This window comes from Elaeis guineensis, chromosome 2, assembly GCF_000442705.2.
Source record: "Elaeis guineensis isolate ETL-2024a chromosome 2, EG11, whole genome shotgun sequence".
NCBI classification, from domain to species: Eukaryota; Viridiplantae; Streptophyta; class Magnoliopsida; order Arecales; family Arecaceae; genus Elaeis; species Elaeis guineensis.
The window spans coordinates 54757755-54779870 of record NC_025994.2 but is presented as its reverse complement, the minus strand read 5'-3'; the positions used below and the strand labels follow the sequence as shown (position 1 = coordinate 54779870).

At 36.2% G+C, this 22116-nt stretch overlaps 1 pseudogene; it reads left to right on the top strand.

Moving 5' to 3' along the window:
• The first annotated feature begins 222 nt into the window (after window positions 1-222).
• The window catches only part of LOC114913612 (zinc finger BED domain-containing protein RICESLEEPER 2-like), a 49002-nt pseudogene continuing 27108 nt past the window's right edge, over window positions 223-22116 (top strand).

The window sequence follows — 22116 nt, the reverse complement described above, 5'->3', positions numbered from 1 at the left end:
TTGATGCATGAATTATGTTAATTGCCTCATGTTTGAATTTTGAAGTACATGCCTCTGTTTTATGTCATGCAGAACCCTATGAGCTGATCCCTACTTCCAGAATGTAACTCTTTCTCAAACTTATTTGGCGTTATAAAACATTGCATGAAGAACCCATTATTATAGCTCACTGATTTTACAACAAATTGAGGAGCCCTCTGTTTCGGGTTGATAAGGAAAGCAATGGGGTTGGATTTGGTGCACCATGGTGTTGGTTCATGGGACTTCGTCTTTTCAAACTTGAAATGTGTTTATGGAACCATGGCTGTTAGCGGTGGGTAGAATGTCATTATCGACCTCAACTGAGCTTGAGAATCGATTCAGCATCAACGGTTCTTCAAATGGTAGAGTGTCAATCTCTGGTTTAGGCATCGTCGAAGGGTGGAAGAGGAACTATGGCTGGTCTCATTGCCAGCCTTCACGCCGGATTCCTCGCTCCTGTAGACGGTGGTTGACGAGGAAGGAGACCTCTGCGTGGCTGCTGCTTGAATGAGGCCGCAAAAATCGTGGTCTTGATCCACTTTTGCCAGATTTCTCACCATTCAGTAGATGGTGGTTGAGAGTCCCATCGATGAGTATGAAGAAGACAAGCTGCGGTGGCTCAAGGGTTCATAAGGATGATGTTAGTATGTTAGGGTTTTCTTTTAAGGTATTTTGGGCTTTAGGCCCATCCGACAAAGTATGATTAAAAATAAAATTAAAGAAAAAAAAATCTGTGCTAACTGCTCGTTTAGTCTTTTATCTTATATAATATTTACTTGAATGCTTTCTGCTGTTTATTTATTATTTTATCTTTGTACTCCTCACTTAGATTTAGGACTTTATCCGCTGTATATTATATTTAAGTGATCAGTACATTAAGATTAAGGAGTAGCCACAGTATCCTTAGTTATAACTATACTTAAGGAAGATCACATCTTGGTTAAATATAATAAATTGTAATTAGTCATGATTAGTATAATAAAGTTACCCACAGGAATTTGTTATAATTTTCATGATTAATTAGGATAAGATAACTGAATTATTTTTATCTCTTAGTTAGCCCATAGGTATTAAGAGGTATTAGTGATTTGTTAGTTTCATCATAAGGAATTTTTAAATGAATCTATTTGCATTAAAATCTTAGCCCATAGGTAGATTTTGATGATATATTGATTCATGTATGTATAACTTGCATTAGTGAGTATACTAGTAGTTTGCCTTGAAATTAATTGACATAAGCATGTTTTATTTCTCAATTTGCAGCAATTCAATCTTTGATAATCTCTGATGACAAAAATGAAATTTTCTTTTTAACCGGTGACAACTACAAGACATGGAAGGAAAGAATCCTTCTCCATTTAGGGTGCATAGACATTGATTATGCTCTTCACAAGGATGAGCCATCTGAGCTCACTGATACCAGTACTCCAGATGAAGTTGCATTGTACGAACCATGGAAAAGATCTAACCATCTTTCAATAATGTTCTTCAAGACATGCATCTCCACTAATATCCATGGTTCAATTTCTGACTGTAAGAATGTCAAGGACTTCATGAAGGCTATTGATGAGCAATTCAAGTCCTCTGATAAGGTACTAGTTAGCACTCTGATGGCAAAGTTGTCATCCATGAAGCTCACTGAAGTCAAAGGTGTGAGACAACATATAATGAAAATGAGAGACTTATTAGCTCAACTTAAGTTCTTAGAGGTTGAGATTTCTGATTTTTTTTCTAGTGCACTTGATCCTGAACTCGCTCCCACCATAATATGATCTTTTAAAAAATTTTTATGACACACATAAGCACAAATGGTCAATCAATAGATTTCCAACCATGTGTGTTCAAGAGGAAGGGAGACTGTCTCAAGAGATTGGTGAAGGTGCACTTATGGTGACTCATGATCAGAGTCAAGGGAAGAAGAAGAAAGGAAAGGGAAAGAGGGGCATACCTCCTATTGCCAAGATCAAGGAGTTTAGGTGTTTCTTCTGTAAAAAGAAGGGGCACATGAAGAAAGATTGCCACAAATACAAGGCTTGGCTCGAGAAGAAAGATATTCCATTCTCTTATATATGTTATGAATCTAATATGGTTTATGTTTGTCATAGCACATGGTGGATTGATTTTGGTTCTACAATCCATATTTGTAATACCATGCAGGGCTTCATAAGTCAAAGAAAACCGATGGAAAGTGAACGCTACATCTATTCAGGAAACTGGATGCGTTCATATGTGGAAGTTGTTGCACATGTAGACTTGTTTTAGATTCCATATTTGTATTAGATTTGAATAATGCCTTTTATATTCCTGAGTTTTTTTGAAATTTAATTCCTGTTTCAAAACTTGTTCCTTTTGGATATTCAATAAAGTTTAATGCATCCGATTTTGATTTATTATTTAAGTCTACTATTGTTGGAAATGGTGTGTTGAATGATGATTTGTTCAAAATTAATTTAGCCAACATAATTTCTTACAATTTAATGGTTATGCAACAAAATACTGGTATTAAACGTTGTGTTATGAATGAAAATTTCTCAGTGTTATGGCATAGGAGATTAGGACACATCTTTATAGAAAGAATTAAGAGATTGGTAAATGATGAAGTACTTGAGACTCTTGATTTTGCTGATTCTGACACTTGTATAGACTGCATAAAGGGAAAGCGGACTAACAAGTCAAAGAAAAATGTCAAGAGGACTTTAGAAATATTAGAGATCATACATACGGACATGTGTTGTCCTGATATGGAGTCACATGGTCAAAAATACTTCATCTTCTTCATAGACAACTACTCATGATTTATGTATCTCTACTTACTTGATAATAAAAATGAGGCTTGGATGTTTTTAAAGTTTTCAAGGCAAAAGTAGAGAAACAATATGGAAAATAAATCAAGATTGTGAGATCAGATAGAGGTAGAGAATTTTATGGTAGATATACTAAAAGTGGACAAGCATCTGGTCCATTTGTAAAGTTTCTCGAAGAGCATGGTATTATGGCCCAATATACTATGCCTGACTCATCAGATCAAAATGGTGTAACTGAAAGGAGAAACCGAACCTTGATGGACATGGTGAGGAGTATGTTCAGCAACTCCAAATTTTCTTGTTCGCTATAGAGCGAAGCTCTTAAAATAGCAGCATACATATTAAATTGAGTTCCAAATAAAGCAGTTCTTAAAACTCCTTTTGAATTGTAGAAAGATTAGAAACCAAGTTTGAAATATATACATGTTTGGGGTTGCCCAACTGAAGTTAGGATTTATAATCCATATGAGAGGAAGTTAAACCTAAGGACTATTAGTGCATATTGTATTGGTTATGCCGAAAAGTCCAAGGGATACAGATTTTATAGTCCAACTCATAGTACTAGAATTGTAGAATCAAGAAATGCCAAATTTTTTGAGAATGATGTGGTTAGTGGGAGTGATCTACCTCAAGACTTAGGTTTTGAGAAAGATTAATGTAATGATACAACTCCTACATCAAGTTACAAATTGATTGTTTCTAATGACACTCACCAAAGGCAGGTGAACTTGGAACAACCAGTAATTGAAGTTCCACGTCAAGCTAAGAATACTCTAGGAGATTTGGTTGAACAACATGTTAGAATTTCAGTGCAGGGGTAAAACGGTAATTTTAAAATTTTTTCAAAATTATAATTTTACAGCAGAAATTATTAATTAATCTAATTAATTAATATATATTAACTCTACATAAAGATCTAAATATGATATATATAACATGCATTTAAATTTAAAATTTTGAATTCTATAGTAAATATTTTACTATTATGTGTTCAGAACACATTACCTTCATGCAGGTAGTCCATCGCTGCAGTCTGTTCACCGTCGAAAAAGTCTGATCATCACAATGCAACCACACAGTATGTCTGACCTCTGCGGATCATCCACACGAAGCTCCCAGTCTGATCGGCTCCTTACGAATGCTAGTTCGTTGCAGAACCCTTTCGACGGTTGATGCTGATTGAACTCCTTCGATCGGTGTCTGTTGATTTCTTGGATACTCTGGATCATCAACAGAGTAGAGAGGTTGATGAAGTTTTTTCTGAAGTTTGGTGGGCTCACGACACTCGTAGCTCATCTTCTCACTTTCCGAACCCTAGGCAGAAATCCTAGGATACTCACAAAAGACCCTGTGCCCTTTCTCTCTTCTTTTCTTTTCTCTTCTTTTCTTTTCTTTTCTCACGTAGAAGCCTTTCTCACACCATCCTTTCTCTCTAAGAAAATCATGCACACGCCCCACCTTCTCTTCCCTTTTTAAAACAGTGCAAGACCGCATCTTCATCGCATGAGAGGATAAAGCTACGTGGTTGCTCACTTGAATTCAAATCAAATTTGAATTCAAATGCCAACCAACCAATCTTTATCCACTCTTGGCGTGAGAAGAAGGGGGTGTGGATTCTTTGTGCGTGGAGAATTTACATGAAAATTTTTTTCTCGTGTAGAGTAAGTGGCGCACAAGTGGATATGGTGGCGCATGAGATTAGTTGCCCATTCAAATTCAAACATCATTTGAATTTGAATGGCCAACCAACCATCTTTAGCCACTCAAAATGACGCATACAGGTGAGGCGTGGGAAGGCTTCTGCATGGGAGAAAATTTATGAGAACTCGTTTCTCATGAATTCAAATAGGCGAAGGTGGGTGAGGTGGCGCAGAGAGATAAGTCAAAGTGGTTTAAAATTTTAAACCAATCTAATTGAACCAACTTTATCAAAATAGGTTAGGCACAATTAGACTAAGTTAAACCCAACACAATTAGGCTTAATTAGACTCAATAAAATCCTAATCAAATCAGGAATTGACTAAGCCCAATCCTTGATCAGATCAGGGACCAAACCACCTTGGCGATTAGGTCAACTCTTAACCTAATCGGATCAAACCCAACTAAATCCAATTCAATTGGACTTGAACCAAAAATAATTACTCAATTAAATTGAGTTAATTAGCGATCAAATTATTAATTAAATCTCTCATAAATACTGAGTCCAAATTTGATGGACAATCAGACATCAAAGTCCATCGATATGAAATCCTGATCGAAGAGTCCCAAACCAGTGGGACTCTTGACCCGGTACCCAAAATATGTAAAACTCATGATCAGAGAATCTTGATTCTCAATCACAGAGTTTCAGACACGTAGGACTCAGTGTCCCCAAGCATTAGGACTCTTGGTCGAAGAGTCCCAGTCTAGTGGGACTCTTCACCAGCCATCAGATCAGATAGGAACCTCTAATGTGTGTGACTCCGTAGGTTCGAATCTAAGTCAGTAGCATAGGAATCAATTTCTGTACTAATCAAAATGACCATCTAGCAATGATACCCGACATCTGGATAGGTCGAATAGTCGCAATCGCAACACTCAGAACCTACGTGAATATGGTTACTCACAACACAGGAGTTCATTAAAAGATGAAATAATTTGTGATGAAAAATATCAAAATAATTTTTATTTATTTATAATTCATATACTAATACAAGAAAGAGCACAACCGTCAACAGGCTGACGATTGGCTTTGGGACACTATTCCCAATACAACATCCAACACAAGATGTTGAACAACAACCTCCCCAAGAGGTTGAAGATACAACATTAAGAAGATCAACTAGAATAAGGAAATTAGCAATATCTAGTGACTATTATGTGTATCTGCAAGAGTCTGGGTCTAAGTTAGGAGTTGAGAATGATCCAGAGATGTTTTCACAAGCAGGAGTTGAGAATGATCCAGAGATGTTTTCACAAGCTATTAACAGTAGTAATTCGGAGTTGTGGGACAATGCAATGAAAGATGAATTAGATTCAATGGCAAATAAAGGGGTCTGGGAGCTTGTTGAGTTGCCTAATGGAGTAAAGGCTGTTAGCTGTAAATGGAGCTTTAAGACCAAGAAAGACTCATTGGGCAACATTGAGTGATACAAAGCCCGATTGGTTGCTAAAGGATTTATCCAGAAGGAAGAAATTGATTACAGAGAAATCATTTCTCCTATGTCTAAGAAAGATTCTTTTCGCATCATACTAGCATTGGTTGCCCATTTTGATTTAGAATTGCATCAAATAGGTGTGAAAATAGTATTTTTTTAATGGAGACCTAGAGGAAGAGATTTATATAAAACAACGTGAAGGTTTTTCCTCTAGTGATGGGGCTCATTTGGTTTGTAAGCTAAAGAAATCTATATATGGACTAAAATAAGCTTCCCGTCAATAGTATTTGAAATTCCATAATGTCATATCTTCATTTGGTTTCGTTGAGAACACTATGGATCAATACATATACCATAAGGTTAGTGGGAGTAAAATTATTTTTCTAATCTTATATGTGGATGATATCCTTCTTGCAACCAATAACTTGGGGTTGTTGCATGAGGTGAAGCAATTTCTCTCTAAGAATTTTGACATGAAAGATATGGGCGAGGCTTCTTATGTCATTGGCATTGAGATCCATAGAAATAGACCTCAAGGAATTCTTGGTCTGTCTTAGAAAGCCTATATCAATAAGGTTCTAGAGAGATTTTGGATGAAAGATTGTTCACCAAGTGTGGCACCTATTGTGAAGGGTGATAAGTTCAACTTGAACCAATGCCCTAAAAATAAGCTTGAAAGGGAGCAAATGAAGAACATTCCATATGCTTATGCTATTGGAAGCCTTATGTATGCTTAGGTTTGTACAAAACCTGACATTGCATTTGCTGTTGGAATGTTTGGAAGATATCAAAGTAATCCAAGCTTGGATTACTGGAGAGTTGCGAAGAAAGTATTGAAATATCTTCAAGGAACCAAAGACTACATGCTTATGTATAGGAGATCTGACATTTTGGAAGTTGTTGGTTACTCGAACTCAGGTTTTACTAGTTGCACTGACTCTCGTAAGTCAACTTCAGGATACGTCTTCATGTTGGCTAATGGAGCTATAAGTTGGAGAAGTGCTAAGCAATCATTAATTACCACTTCTACTGTGGAAGCTGAGTTCGTTTCTTATTTTGAGGTAACATCACAGGGTATCTGGTTGAAGAGTTTTATTATGGGGTTGTGAGTGGTTGATACCATCTCTAGGCCATTAAAGATATTTTGTGACAATTCAGCTACTGTTTTTCTAGCTAAAAACAATAAAAGTGGAAGTCGAAGTAAATACATCGACATAAAGTATTTAACCATGAGGGAACATGTTAAAGCAAATGAGATCATCATTGAACACATTAGCACTAAATTGATGATTGCAGATCCTTTGATGAAAGGCATGCCACTAAAGTTGTTCAAGGATCATGTAGTACATATGGGACTTGACTTAGTTATGTAAAGTTCCATTTGGTTGTAATGAAACTCTAATCTAATTTTATTTTTGTCTTCTCATTTTTGATGTATACATTTGGCTTGAGAATGACATGTATTATTTTGGACCCAGAATAAGTATTGGACTTATTCATTCAGTTAAATTGAAGCTTTTTGCTAAGAGAAAATTACATAATACATAGAACGTAATACTCATATATAGAGAACTTACCGCTATGATTCATGTGATCAAATCTCTTGGATATAAGCATAAGGATGTAAGTGTTGTGAATATCATAAAGTGTAAGAAAATATTTGGACCAAGTGGGAGAATATTAGAATTTTAAAATTCAAATTTCATAAAGTGGTCCCATATTTTCTGCCTACCTTCTACTCTCTTTTACGAAGTCAAAGGTGGTGACGGATGTGATAAGCCAGTTACTCAGTTGGACTAGATAGTTCTGATTGAGGGAATAGTAGAGATATCCACTCCAAAGACAGTGGGAGAATTTCTCTGATGGACATATATATATATATATATATATATATATATATATATATATATATATATATATATATATATATATATATATATATATACATACATATGTACACACACACACATATATATGTATATATATATGTATATATATGTATATGTATATATATGTATATGTATATATATGTTGATTAGATCCGGAGCCCATTGTTCAAGCACCCTTAAGGCGATCTGGTAGAGTATCACGTCAACCGGACAGATATTATGGTTTCTTGGTCCGGGATGGCGATCCTATCGAACTTGATGAAAACGATGAGGATCCGATCACCTACATGGATGCAATACAGAGACCCGACTCTGAGAAATGGTTGGAGGCCATGAAATTCGAAATGAAGTCCATGAAGGTCAACGATGTGTGGACATTGGTTAACCCACCCGAAGAAGTAAAACCCATAGGGTGTAAGTGGGTCTTCAAGAGGAAGAGAGACGCAGACGGAAAGGTGGAAACCTATAAAGCCTGTCTGGTTGCCAAAGGATATCATCAATGTTATGATATAGACTATGATGAGACGTTTTCTCCTATGGCAATACTCAAATCCATTCGGATTATGCTTGCGATAGCTGCCCATCTGGACTATGAAATCTGGCAGATGGATATGAAGACAGCTTTTCTAAATAGAGAGCTGGATGAAGAGGGGTATATGATACAATCTGAATGTTGCCCAGCTATGCAACCCAAGAGGGGGGGTGAATTGGGTTTCTAAAAAATTTTAAGCCCAACAGATAACTTATGAAGAACAAAACAATGGCTTTAAATCAATATTAATTAACTAAAGCAGTATTGCAAGGATATAATAAAGAAATAAGATAAAGCGATAAAGCACACCACAAACACAAGGATTTATAGTGGTTCGGTGCTAACCTTGCACCTACATCCACTCCCCAAGATCCCACTTGGGAATTTTAATCCACTCTCCTTTGTATTCAACCCGAATACAAAACGTCGGAAACTCCGACACTAGCTATCCCAAGCTAGAATACAAGACGTCGGAAACTCCGACCCTAGCTATCCCAAGCTAGAACACTTGTTTCCCGGGTACAAGCAAACCCAAAACACTCCGATTTCAGGTTCGGATCAACCTTTCCTTGTTTTGGAAATCCTCCAAAAACAAGAGCAAAAACTCACAAAGAGTAAGAATATTTAGAGCACAGATGAATACAAAAACAGCTCCTTAAATGAGCAAATATAACAATAAAAGCTTTACTCAAATGAAGAACCCCTTTTTCAGATTTTTTCAAGATGAATGAACGGTTGAACGCTTGAGAAGAGGTTGATTGTTGATTGAAGATCTCTTGAAAGCTTTGAACGATCTCTAGATCAAGGTTGAAACGATAGGCGTGAAGAATTCTCTCCTTGAAAGATCTTCCTTTTCTCTTTCACAATCTCTCTGGTATATTGTGGATCCTCTCTCTTTTTCTCTATGGATATTTCGTTGATCTCAGGCTTTTTCTTGCAAATTTCGGATCCTCTCTTCTGTTCTTCTCTTTTTCCTCTCTTTTTCTCTTCACATTTGATTTCACGTTTGATCCGCTATTTAATCTGCAATTTCTTTCATCATTTAAAGCATTTTGTAGCATTAGAAGCAAGAGAAAATAATTTAGGCAGATAAAGAGCCGTTAGAGGATTTTTAGGAAGCATAAATGGCAATTAAAACGGACAAAAAAATAGCCGTTGCTGACATTTCCCGTCGCAGGGGTCGACTCATGAGTCGACTCATGCTTCAGGAGTCGACTCATGAGTCGACTTCTGTTGCAACAGACCAGAAGATCTGATTTCTGGATTTTTCGGCTCAAATCAGCAGAGGTCGACTCATGAGTCGACTCATGCCTTGTGGGTCGACTCATGAGTCGACTCACAGGTCGTGCCAAGTCAAAAATCTAGCGTGCCATGGGAATTTTTTGCGTGCCATTCAGCTCATAGTGCCATGAGTTGACTCATGCACTTCAAACCTTCATAACTTCAAAAATATTAGTCCAAACACAATGAAATTTTCACCAATAGATTTCAAATCATTTGTTCTACCAAATGGTACTATCAAATCAGGATTTTAGCAAAATTATGATTTTGCCCTTGAAGAGCATAAGGACTTTTTCAATTGTTTGTATCCCTTCAATCTGCTTTGTAATCATCAAAATCAATCTAGGAGCAACAATCTCCCCCTTTTTGATGATGACAAAACATATGAACAAAAATATTTATGTTAATGCATTAATTTCAAAAGAATCCATTATGGGTGTATATGCTTGAAAAGAGTATGATTCTTTTGGCATGTAATATAAATGCAAAAATAGTTTGTCCATTTTCTTAAAGATTTGAAAAGGGTATTAGATCATTTTGAGTTCAAGATTTTTCAGAGCAAGAGAAGATAAATAACTTTTTCTATGTATCAGAGCAAAAATAATTTTTACAATGATATCAGAAAAGATTTTATAATGTATCAGAGCAAGAAAATTTTTAATGTATCAGAGAAAATTTCATACAGTATCAGAGCAAATGTTATAATATTTTAGAGAAACCTTCACACTGTATCGGATCAAATGTTATCATGTATCAGATCAAGTTGAAAGAAATTGTAGGATGTATCAGAGTAAAACAAATTTCTTATTGATGTCTCAAGGTGAGTAAAATTTCAAAAGCAAGTTTGAATATCAGAGCATATATATAAAAAATACTTATTTACATTGTACTCATGATTTTGCTTTTGATGGATTAAAGTTCTGTCTGATACCAAATTTCTCTGTCTGATACCAAATTTCGATACCAAAATTTCTCAAAGTTTTGTTTAATCTTTCAATCCTTGTTTTTGTCTAATTTCTCCAATATTTGTTTAAATTTAATTTCTCCCCCTTTTTCTCATAATTTAGGGTTTTGCTTTTTGTCTAATTTCAATTTTTGTTTAATTTTAATTTCTCCCCCTTTTTGACATCATCAAACATAGTTAACTCTTTCTTTTCCTTTTCTGAAAATATTCTTTAATTTCTTCCTCTTTAGAGTTTTTCACAGATGTTTGCTCCCCCTTAATATAGCAATTAGCAATAGCAAACAACAATAAGGAGAAGATAATATTTCAACAGATGTATCAGAGATTGAAATATAACCAAAATATAATCATTACAAAGTGGTAGAAATATAGGTAAAAGATGATTCCATTAATATCATAATTGTTTCAATACATAAAATTCAACCAGCTAAATGTCAATACATGGCCCCAAGGTATAGATCCTAGAACAAGATACTAACTCCTAGAACCTAGTAAAGATCAAGATAAGTCAATGATCAAGACAAATCATGGATCGGAGTCATCAGATATGGTATGAGAAGATGATGGATCAGAAGTGCGTCCTCTACCCCGTCTGCCTCTGCCACGAGTAGGAGAACGAGATGAACTGGGAGGCTGAGAACGCTGAGATACTAGGGCTGATACCATGAGTCTGATAGAATCAAGTACGTTCAGTGCTCTGGAAATAGATTGAAGTAGAGCAGTGAACTGGGTGGTAGCATGCTCACTCGATCCTCTGATCTCTTTCCTCAGTAGCTCATATCCACCTTCTAATGCTCCTCTGAGCCTTCCAGCCTCTGCAGTGAGGTCTATGACCTCAATAGTAGACTCCTGTGGCTGGAGATGGGCCAATGCAAGAACTTGCCCCTGCAAGTCAAGAACTCTGCCAGTAAGTCTCCAGACTGTATCCTCAAGCTGCTGTATCCTGACGGACTGATCTGAAATCATCTGAAATATAGTGGAGATGTGGGGAGTAATGGTCTGATCAGAAGAAGTAGCTCCAGGTGCAAAAGAAGTACTACTCCACTGGCTAGACAACAAAGAAGCCACACGCTGAGATATATGCTCGATCTGATCGTCAGCCAGTCTGAACTCTGAATGAGGTGCTCTGCTCTCTGGCTGATACACTGGTGTGGGCATCCTAGTAAACGCAGAAGGGCCAGCCTCAGTATCATGAATGAACTGGGTATCTGGTGAAGCTGCCCTAAAATCATGTACAGGAGAAGATGGACCTTCTTCTTCTACTCTGCCTTCAGTTCTGTCTTCAGCTCTTTCCTCAGCTCTCTCTTCAGAGCCCTTGATCCAACCACCAACAGTCTTTGTAATTCCCATTCGGTGTAGGCTGTGTTGGTTGAAAGTGTCCACATGTGAGAGCTTGGTAGGTGTCTCCCCTTCACAGCTAACTCCAAACCTCCTAAAAACTCTAGTAAGGGCCATACCATAAGGCAAGTGTGCCTTGGATCTGTTCAAAGTTTCTCTCATGGCCTCTATCATAAGTGTAGGGAGGTTTAAGGGGGTCTGAGTGATGATATGAAACATGACACATACATCTCTGCCAGATAGTAAGTCATGTCTACCACTCCTAGGAAAGAAAAGTTTTGTCACAATCTGATGCAGGACCCTCATTTCAATGGACAGTAGCTTTGCTTCCAATCTGTTTAAACTTCCTGAAAAATCTTCTCCTAAGATAATTCTGATCCCTTCTTCTTTAATTGGGAGTTCCATATATGAGTATCCTTCACTAGGCAACTGAAGTATCTCTCCCAATATCCTAGAATCCAAACAGATGTCAATCTCCTTTACAGTTGAAGTCACAGACCCGTTTCCATAATTTAGGTTCTGGTAGAAATCTCTGACTAGATCAACATAGGTGACTTCCTTAAGAGAGCAATAAAGTTCCCATCCTTGATTTTTGATCTTACTTGCAAAAGTAAAGCCTTCTTTCTCAAAGAACCGAAAATCTATATTTTTCCCAGTTTCTACTTTTCTATCAGAAAGAAGATTTACACTGGGGCTTATGGAGGGTTGAGAGGGACCTTGAGCAGGTACTGAAACTGGATTGGGAACAGTGGAAGACTGAGCATGCCTTTTCTTTCGGACAATTTCCTCAGGCTCTCGGATTGATTTCCTTCTTTGGGGAAGTTTTATCTTTGGAGCCATATCCAATAAGGTAGCAGACAAGAAGACTTGAATTCAGTGGAGGAGGGATCACAAAAGAGTAAAGAAGAATTTTGGTGGAGAAAAGAAGTGGATTTTGAATGAACGGTGAAGTTCTAGGGCACGTTCCACCCGCGCCTATCACTGCGAGAAAGCACAGAAAAATCCTTTTCAAGGAGACGATTTTTGGTGGAGAGGAGGAGGGAGAATTGCCTCGAAATTAATCCTTGGATTTGGAGCAAAACAGAAGTTTGGAGAGGACGGCTTTCGGAAGGAAGACGACGAGAAGATGAGTCGTCTCATAAACAAGGTTTCCCGTTTTAAAAACAATGAACCCGATGGAAGTTGGTGGGATTAACAAGTTTGCCATTGAGTTGACTCATGGGGGTCGACTCATGAAGTTCAGAAAATCAGGAAAAATGCAAATAAATTCCAGAAAAATTCAAAATTTTGGGAGAAAAAATTTTGCTCAATGATAAGTTTTTAGAGTGATAAAACTGAGCTTTTGGAACCAGGATAGATGTTGAAAATTGAGCTCTAAGAATATTTGATAATAATTAAGAGAAGTTTAGGCAAATGGATCTAGAATTCCTAGATTTCTCCTAATTTCACAGAATCTATCCTCACTAAGGGCCTTTGTAAAGATATCAGCTAATTGATTTTCAGTGCAAACATATTCAAGAATTATATTTTTGTTTTGAACATGTTCTCTTATGAAATGATGTCTTATCTCAATATGTTTAGATCTTGAGTGTTGTATTGGATTTTTAGATAGATTTATAGCACTTGTATTATCACATTTTATTGGTGTTTCATTAAGTTTGATTCCAAAATCTTCGAGTTGTTGCTTAATCCACAAGATTTGAGCACAGCAACTTCCGGCTGCAATATATTCGGCCTCAGCCGTAGACAGTGCCACCGAATTTTGTTTCTTGCTAAACCATGAGATTAGGTTAACTCCAAGAAATTGGCAAGTTCCACTTGTGCTTTTTCTATCTAATTTACATCCAGCAAAATCAGCATCAGAATATCCTAACAAATTAATTTGTGAGTCCTTAGAGTACCATAACCCTATAGTTTGTGTACCATTTAAGTATCTAAGGATTCTTTTAACAGCATTCAAATGAGATTCCTTAGGATTAGATTGATATCTTGCACATAAGCAAACACTAAACATGATATCAGGCCTACTTGCAGTTAAATATAATAATGAGCCAATCATACCTCTATAGTATTTTAAGTCTACGCTTTTACCTTCATCATCCTTGTCAAGCTTACATGAGGGACTCATTGGTGTGCCAATTGGTTTGCAGTTCTCCATTCCAAATCTTTTGAGTAGTTCCTTGGTGTACTTGCTTTGGGTGATGGAGATTCCCTCTTTTGATTGTTTGATTTGGAGTCTGAGGAAGAAGGTGAGTTCTCCCATCATGCTCATCTCGAACTCTCCCTGCATAAGCTTAGCAAAGTCTTGACAAAGGGATTCATTAGTAGACCCAAAAATTATGTCATCAACATAAATTTGTATAATTAGCATATCATTTTGGTTTCTTTTAATAAATAGAGTTGTATCCACATTGCCTCTTGAGAAACCATTATTTAGTAGAAATTTGCTTAGCCTTTCATACCATGCTCTAGGTGCTTGTTTTAGACCATATAAAGCTTTATTTAATCTAAAGACATGATTGGGAAAAGCATGATTTTCAAATCCAGGGGGTTGTTCTACATATACTTCTTCAGAAATATATCCATTTAAAAATACACTTTTAACATCCATTTGAAATAGTTTGAATTTCATAAAGCAAGCATAAGCAAGTAGAAGTCTAATGGCTTCTAATCTAGCAACAGGTGCAAAGGTTTCATCAAAATCAATTCCTTCTTCTTGATTATATCCCTTAGCAACCAGTCTTGCTTTATTTCTAATTACATTTCCATGCTCATCTAATTGTTTCTAAAGACCCATTTTGTGCCAATTATTGAATAATCTTTAGGTCTTTTCACTAAGGTCCAAACATTATTTCTTTCAAATTGACTGAGTTCTTCTTGCATAGCATTAATCCAGTTATGATCATTTTCAGCTTCTTCAAAAGTTTTAGGTTCAAGTTGAGATACAAAAGCACAATGATTAAGTACATCTCTAAGTGAAGAACGTGTTTTTACCCCATGCATAGGATCACCGATAATTAATTCCTTAGGGTGGTTGTGAACATACCTCCATTCCTTGGGTAAGTCATTTGTACCTTGAGGTTGTTCTTGAATTTCTTCACCTTTCTCATTTTGTTCATCTTCTTGATCCTTGTCTTCTGGAGTTGCTGAATCTTTTAGAGTGATCTCCTTCATACCTTCTATTAGTGGATCTGCATCATCAACACCCTTATTCTTCCTTGAAGGAAGATCGTTAGATTCATCAAAGACAACATGTATGGACTCCTCAACTACTAAGGTTCTTTTGTTGAACACTCTAAATGCTTTACTAGTGGAGGAGTAACCTAGAAGGATTGCTTCATCTGATTTTGCATCAAATTTACCAAGTTTTTCTTTGCCATTATTTAATACAAAACATCGGCAACCAAAAACATGAAAATAGGCAATATTTGGTTTTCTTCCTTTCCAAAGTTCATAGGGGGTTTTCTTTAAAAATTGTCTTATTAAAGCACGATTTAAAATGTAACATGCTGTGTTAATAGCTTCCGCCCAAAAATATTTTGGAAGGTTGCTTTCACAGAGCATGGTACGGGCCATTTCTTCTAAGGTTCTATTTTTCCTTTCAACTACCCCATTTTGTTGGGGTGTCCTAGGAGCAGAGAAGTTGTGGCCAATTCCATTTTCATCACAAAAATTTTCAAAGTCATGATTTTCAAATTCTGTTCCATGATCACTTCTAATATTTTGAATTGAAAACCCTTTTTCATTAGTGACTTTTTGATGAAATTTCGTGAAAATTTGAAAAGTTTCATTTTTGTGAGCTAAAAAGAAAACCCAAGTAAAACGAGAGTAATCATCAATTATTACAAATCCATATCGTTTTCCTCCTAGACTAGTGGTTTTAGTTGGTCCAAATAAATCCATATGTAAGAGCTCTAAAGGTCTAGAAGTTGAAATAGTGTTTTTGGATTTAAATGATATTCTAGTTTGTTTACCTAATTGGCATGCATCACAAATTCTATCCTTTTCAAAATTTAATTTTGGCAAATCGAGAACTAAATCCTTTTTGATTAATTTTGAAAGAGAATGCATGCTAATATGTGCAAGTCTACGATGCCACAGCCAACTAGTCTCATTTATTTTAGTATTTAAGGAAACTAGGCATTGCATGTCTAATTTAGTTAAATCATTCAAGTCTACCATATAAACATTGCCATGCCTATGTCCTATAAATTTAATGCCATCGTTAATAGGACTCGTCACAATGCATACAGATGATTCAAAACTTACTTTATACCCTTTATCACAGAATTGACTAATGCTAAGTAAGTTATGCTTTAAACCTTTAACAAGTAAAACATTCTCAATGTATTTGGAGGGAGTGATACCAATGTTACCTATCCCGATGATCTTTCCTTTGCCATTATCTCCAAAGGTGACCATCCCTCCATCCTTAGCATCAAGCGTGATGAATTGTGATTCATCACCAGTCATGTGTCTCGAGCATCCGCTGTCAAGATACCATTTCCTGTTTCCTTCTTGGGATGCTAGACACACCTGCAAGCACAGATCAAGTTTCTGTCTTAGGTACCCAAGCTTTCTTGGGTCCTTTCAGGTTAGTCAGAATGGTTCCTTTTGGAACCCATATTTTCTTTGTGTTTGCATATTTGTTAATAAGACATGTGTATGATTTATGTCCTATTCTTCCACATTTAAAACAAGTAATATTTGTAGGCTTTTTGCTTGAATAATTTGCATAAATATCCTTCAAAAATTTTTGTTTCTTCAGGGGTTTATAACCAAGTCCAGCCTTATCATATATAGCTTTCTGATTATCAAGGATCATATTTAGCTTGTTTGAACTTAAGGTGAACTTATCTACTATAGATTTCAGTCTGTTAATTTCATCCTTAAAGTTTTGATTTTCTTGAATCAATGTGAATTTTTCAATTGAAAGAATTTCAGCTTGTTTCACTAAGGACTGATTTTTCAATTTTAGCTCTTTGTTTTTCTTCCCTAGTTTCTTTAATTCATCAATTGAATCATAGAAAGCTTCATGCAATTCTTCAAAAGTAAATTCACTAGTGGATTCAGAAGTTACCTCATTTTCATGTGCCATCAGGCACAGATTGGCTTGTTCGGTTGAGGTTTCCTCGTCGGAGCTTGAGTCATCACTCGCACTCCAGGTCGCCATCATTGCCTTCTTTTTGAATTTCTTTGGACCTTTCTTCAATTGAGGACATTCGGATCTGAAATGTCCTGGCTTCTTGCACTCGTAGCATATAGGGGTTTGATCTTTCTCCTTTTCTATGCTTTGATCCCCTTTTGTAAATTTCTTTCTCATCCCCTGTTTCCTTTTTCTTAGAAACTTCTTGAATTTCCGGGTGATGAGAGCCATCTCCTCATCCTGATCTTCATCTTCAGAGTCATCTGTTTCATAATCAGGTGAAGTTGTGGATTTGAGGGCAATGGTTCTTTTTTTTTTGATTTCATCCTCTTGATGTTGCATCATGCTAAGTTCATGAGTCATCAAGGATCCAAGAAGCTCTTCTAGAGGTAGAGTGTTCAAGTCCTTTGCTTCTTGGATGGCAGTCACCTTGGCTTCCCAAGTTCTTGGCAGTGACCTGAGAATCTTCCTTACAAGTTCATTGTTAGTATAAGATTTGCCAAGACTCTTTAAACCATTGATTATATCAGTAAAACGAGTAAACATAGCAGTTATGGACTCATCATGCTCTATTTTGAACAATTCATATTTATGTACAAGCATGTTTATTTTAGACTCTTTTACTTGATTTGTTCCTTCATGGGTGACTTCTAACCTATTCCATATTTCTTTAGCAGATGCACAAGTAGAAATGCGATTAAATTCACTAGCATCTAGTGCACAATAAAGAACATTCATAGCTTTGGCATTTAATTGTGCCAATTTCTTGTCAACCTCATCCCATTCTTTCTCGGGTTTGGTTGACTCCTCACCATCTATAATCTTGGTGGGTGTGTGAGGACCATTCACTATGATACTCCACATATCATAGTCGAGTGCTTGTATGAAAATCTTCATCCGAGCTTTCCAATAGGTGTAATTAGACCCATTGAAAAGTGGAGGTCGGTTTGTTGATTGCCCCTCAGCTAGAGAAGTTCCAACATGGGTTGCCATAGATCTTTGGCTCTTTGATTGTTAGATCAAAGAAGGGCTAGAGCACTGGCTCTGATACCACTTGTTGCCCAGCTATGCAACCCAAGAGGGGGGATGAATTGGGTTTCTAAAAAATTTTAAGCCCAACAGATAACTTATGAAGAACAAAACAATGGCTTTAAATCAATATTAATTAACTAAAGCAGTATTGCAAGGATATAATAAAGAAATAAGATAAAGCGATAAAGCACACCACAAACACAAGGATTTATAGTGGTTCGGTGCTAACCTTGCACCTACATCCACTCCCCAAGATCCCACTTGAGAATTTTAATCCACTCTCCTTTGTATTCAACCCGAATACAAAACGTCGGAAACTCCGACACTAGCTATCCCAAGCTAGAATACAAGACGTCGGAAACTCCGACCCTAGCTATCCCAAGCTAGAACACTTGTTTCCCGGGTACAAGCAAACCCAAAACACTCCGATTTCAGGTTCGGATCAACCTTTCCTTGTTTTGGAAATCCTCCAAAAACAAGAGCAAAAACTCATAAAGAGTAAGAATATTTAGAGCACAGATGAATACAAAAACAGCTCCTTAAATGAGCAAATATAACAATAAAAGCTTTACTCAAATGAAGAACCCCTTTTTCAGATTTTCTCAAGATGAATGAACGGTTGAACGCTTGAGAAGAGGTTGATTATTGATTGAAGATCTCTTGAAAGCTTTGAACGATCTCTAGATCAAGGTTGAAACGATAGGCGTGAAGAATTCTCTCCTTGAAAGATCTTCCTTTTCTCTTTCACAATCTCTCTGGTATATTGTGGATCCTCTCTCTTTTTCTCTATGGATATTTCGTTGATCTCAGGCTTTTTCTTGCAAATTTCGGATCCTCTCTTCTGTTCTTCTCTTTTTCCTCTCTTTTTCTCTTCACATTTGATTTCACGTTTGATCCGCTATTTAATCTGCAATTTCTTTCATCATTTAAAGCATTTTGTAGCATTAGAAGCAAGAGAAAACAATTTAGGCAGATAAAGAGCCGTTAGAGGATTTTTAGGAAGCATAAATGGCAATTAAAACGGGCAAAAAAATAGCCGTTGCTGACATTTCCCGTCGCAGGGGTCGACTCATGAGTCGACTCATGCTTCAGGAGTCGACTCATGAGTCGACTTCTGTTGCAACAGACCAGAAGATCTGATTTCTGGATTTTTCGGCTCAAATCAGCAGAGGTCGACTCATGAGTCGACTCATGCCTTGTGGGACGACTCATGAGTCGACTCACAGGTCGTGCCAAGTCAAAAATCCAGCGTGCCATGGGAATTTTTTGCGTGCCATTCAGCTCATAGTGCCATGAGTTGACTCATGCACTTCAAACCTTCATAACTTCAAAAATATTAGTCCAAACACAATGAAATTTTCATCAATAGATTTCAAATCATTTGTTCTACCAAATGGTACTATCAAATCAGGATTTTAGCAAAATTATGATTTTACCCTTGAAGAGCATAAGGACTTTTTCAATTGTTTGTATCCCTTCAATCTGCTTTGTAATCATCAAAATCAATCTAGGAGCAACACTGAAGGATTTACATCCACAGATAAGTCTAAGGTGTGCAGACTACAGAGGTTCATTTATGGACTTAAGCAGGCATCACGGAGTTGGAACATATGTTTTGATAAGACGATCAAGATGTATGGCTTCGTTAAGAACGGAGAAGATGTTGCCCAGCTATGCAACCCAAGAGGGGGGGTGAATTGGGTTTCTAAAAATTTTAAGCCCAACTGATTACTTATGAAGAACAAAACAAAGACTTTAATTCAATATTAATTACCTAAAGCAGGAATGCAAGAATATAATAAAGAAATAAAGTAAAGCGATAAAGCACACCACAAACACACGGATTTATAGTGGTTCGGTGCTAACCTTGCACCTACATCCACTCCCCAAGATCCTACTTGGGAATTTTAATCCACTATACTTTGTATTCAACCCAAATACAAAACATCGGAAACTCCGACACTAGCTATCCCAAGCTAGATCACTTATTTCTCGGGTACAAGTAAACCCAAAATACTCCGATTTCAGGTTCGGATCAACCTTTCCTTATTTTGGAAATCCTCCAAAAACAAGAACAAAAACTCACAAAGAGTTAGAAAAATTTTGAGCACAAATTAATACAATAACAGCTCCTTTAAATGAGCGAATATAACAATAAAAACTTTACTCAAATGAAGAACCCCTTTTCGGATTTTCTCAAAGTGGATGAACGCTTGAACGAATGCTTGAGAAGAGGTTGATTGTTGATTGAAGATCTCTTTAAAGCTTTGGAAGATCTCTAGATCAAGGTTGAACAATAGGCTTGAAAGATCCTCTCTTTGAAAGCTCTTGAATCTCTTTCACAATCTCTCGTGTGGATTTTGGATCCTCTTTTCTTTTTCTCTCAAATTATCTCGTGGATCTTCTCAATGAATTTTATCTCTCTTTTGATCTGCCGATTGATCTTCTTTTTTTTTTTCTCTCCAATTTGATCTGCTATTTAATCTGCAATTTCTTTCACCATTTCAAGCATTTTATAGCATTAAAAGTAAGAAAAAATAATTTAGGCAGATAAAGAGCCGTTAGAGCAATTTTAGGAAGCATAAAAGGCAATTAAAACGGGCAAAAAACTATCCGTTGAAGACATTTTCCATCGCAGGGGTCGACTCATGAGTCGACTCATGTATCAGGAGTCGACTCATGAGTCGACTTCTGTTGCATTTACCAGAGAATGCGTTTCTGGAAATTCTTGGCTCAAATCAGCAGGGGTCGACTCATGAGTCGACTCATGCCTTGTGGGTCGACTCATGAGTCGACTCACAGGTCGTGCCAAGCCAGAAAACTAGCGTGCCAAGGAGAATTTTTGCGTGCCAATCAGCTCACAGTGCCATGAGTTGACTCATGAGTCGACTCATGCACTTCAAACCTTCATAACTTCAAAAATATAAGTCCAAAAACAATGAAATTTTCACCAATAGTTTTCAAATCATTTGTTTTATCAAATGATACTATCAAATCAGGATTTTAGTGAAATTATGATTTTGCCCTTGAAGAGCATAAGGACTTTTTCATTTTAAAATTATTTGTATCCCTTCAATCTGCTTTGTAATCATCAAAATCAATCTAGGAGCAACAATCTCCCCCTTTTTGATGATGACAAAACATTTGAACAAAAACATTTATGTGAATCACTAATTTCAAAAGAATGCATTATAGGTGTATATGCTTGAAAAGAGTATGATTCTTTTGGCATATTTATGCAAAAATAGTTTGTCCATTTTCTTAAAGATTTGAAAAGGGTATTAGATCATTTTGAGTTTAAGATATATCAGAGCAAGAGAAAAGAAATAAATTTTGCAATGTATCAGAGCAAGAAAAATAATTTTTACAATGTTATCAGAAAAGATTTTACAATGTATCAGAGAAAATTTCACACTGTATCAGAGCAAATTTTATAATGTATCAGAGCAAGAAAAATAATTTTTACAATGTTATCAGAAAAGATTTTACAATGTATCAGAGAAAATTTCACACTGTATCAGAGCAAATTTTATAATGTATCAGAGCAAGTTAAAAGAAATTTTAGGGAAATTTTAAGGAGTATCAGAGTAAGTTAAATTTCTTAAGATGTATCAAGGTAAATAAAATTTCAAAAGTTGTATCAAGGTGAGCATGTGTAAAGCATCGTGTTTAGCATTGTATTTTTGATATTGTTCTGTAAATTTTCAATTCATTCATTAATTTCCCATAATTTGTAGTTTTGATTGCTTTTTTTCTTTAAATGCTCATAATTTTTCTTTAATTGCTAATAATTTATGGTTTTGCTTTTTATGGATGGCTTTTTGTTTAATTTCTGTCTGATACCAAATTTCGATACCAAATTTTTTTAATTTCTCCAATTTTTGTTTAATTTTAATTTTTGTTTTTGTTTAATTTCTCCCCCTTTTTGACATCATCAAACATGGTTAACTCTTTCTTTTTCTGAAACATTTT